This window comes from Marmota marmota, unplaced genomic scaffold (genome assembly GCF_001458135.2).
Source record: "Marmota marmota marmota unplaced genomic scaffold, marMar, whole genome shotgun sequence".
Lineage (NCBI taxonomy): Eukaryota > Metazoa > Chordata > Mammalia > Rodentia > Sciuridae > Marmota > Marmota marmota.
In genome coordinates, this window is record NW_026000244.1 from 2,003,398 (window position 1) to 2,005,580 (window position 2,183).

Genomic DNA, 2,183 nt, shown 5'->3' on the forward strand with positions numbered 1-2,183 from the left:
AGATAAAGGAAGATGAGAAGAGGATCATCAACAAGTTTAACTCCATTTACCAGATTCTCCTCAAGAATAAAAGAGAGATCCAGACCCTGAAGGCAGAGATGGAGAGCTTGGTGAAAGGGGTCAAGTTCAAGTATCTAGAGAGAGAGCATCAAAATTGCAAAAACTCTCAACGAAGCCAGACTATGTCCCCAAGGTGGAGCAAGACCACAAGCTGATCACACACACACAAAAGAGACTGCTCAGTATTTGTTACAAATGAAAACCTCTATTCCAAAGGGCTTTCTGCAAATCTTAGGGCAAGGTTCCTTGCTGGTGGCAGGATAATAAGTGTGTTTCCAAAGTCCTCACAGACATGCCTTATTTCTTGCAGGTCTGATTCGTTTGCCATTAGTTTTACTGATCAATTGGCAGATGAAGCCCTCCTTTGAGGAGCACAACTCTAGGCCACCATGTCCTCCTTGCTCCCTAGTCCTGCATCTTACCTTTAGGTTCTTGGAAGGAAACTTTTTAAGCACAAGGGCACTCTGTGTTATGTGGTTTTTAACAAGATAATGTCATTGGCAAGTTCTATAGAGGAGCACCCACAGCCCCTCATCACCTGTGCTCAGAAGGAATGATAGACAGAGACCCCACCTTCAGCCCCTCTGCATGGGGGATGCTCCTCTTCATCATGGACTCCAGGTCCACAGGGAACTGAATTTCTTAGGGGAAGGGAGGCACTAGTACCACCTGCTCACTAACAATGAGGAATGGATCAAATTTAAAAGCCTCTGCTAATAAACAGAGTGAAAAGACAACTTAGAGAGTGAGAGAAAATATTTTTTAGCTATTCATTTGACAGAGAAATAATATGCAGATATACTTTAAAAAACTCATAAACTTAACAACCAATAAATATGTAAACACAATAAAAATGGGAAAAAGTGACCTTGATATACTTCTCAAAAGAAGAAATACAAATGGCCAGTAAATAAATGAAAAAATGTTCCACATTTTTATCCATCAGGAAAATACAAATCAGAACTACAATGAGATTTCATTTTACCCCAACTGGAATGGCTATTATAAAAAATAATTTTAAATAAAAATTATTTAAAAAATTACAAATGCAGGTGAGGGTGTAGAATAAAAGGAACTCTTCTACACTGATGGTAAGAATGTAAATGAGTACAACCTCTATAGAAAACATATGGAGGTTTCTCAGAAATCTAAAAATAGAACTACCACTTCTGAGTATTTATCAAAAGTAAATAAAGTCAGCATACAAAATGATACCTGAATGCCCATGTTTATTGTGGCACTATTTACAGAGGGAATATGGAATCAGCCTAGGTGCCTCTCAAAATATTCACAAATTTAAAAGTATAATATATATACACAAAGGAGTATTATTCAGCTATAAAAAATAATACAATCTTGTCATTCATAGGGAAATTGATGGAACTCAAGGGCATGGAGTTAAGTGAAATAAATCAGACACAGTTAAGGCAAACATAGCCTGTTTTCCCTCAAATACAAAAACCAGGGGGATTTAAAAAAATGTCCTAAAAGTGGAATAGGGACCACTATGGACCAGGAACAGTACAGGGCGACAGAGAAGAGGATAAGAGAGGGTCAATGGGAGAGTGCACGTGATCAATGCACCTGTGGAAATGGCTCAATGAAGTCTATTAATTGGTACAACTAATAAATTACAATGATAATAAAACATATATTCATATAAAGAAGAGGACACAGACACACATATACAGAAGGAGATCATATGGAGACACAAGGAGAAGATAGCCATCTATAATCCAAGGAGAAAATTCTCGGAAGAATCCCACTCTAATGACATCTGGGTCTCAATCTCACAGTTTCCAGAACATTTAATAAATATTTGTTGTTCAAGCCACCTTGTCATGGTATTCTGCTATGGTACCCCAAGCTGCCTAATACACACACCTTTCGACAGAGAGTTCTAACCAGAGAAAGTGGACTCTTTCATTTTCTCATAACAAACCCTGGCTGATATCCCACATGAGTCTGTCACTGTGTCCAGAAGTAACTAACACCATTCTCATTATCTTAATCCTTTTGATGACATCAGTTAGCACTCTCCAATTTGAAACTGAATGCTAGTGAGGATACACATGGGAGAGTTCCAGAGTGAAGAAAATGAAGATCAAGTAGAAAATTTAAGG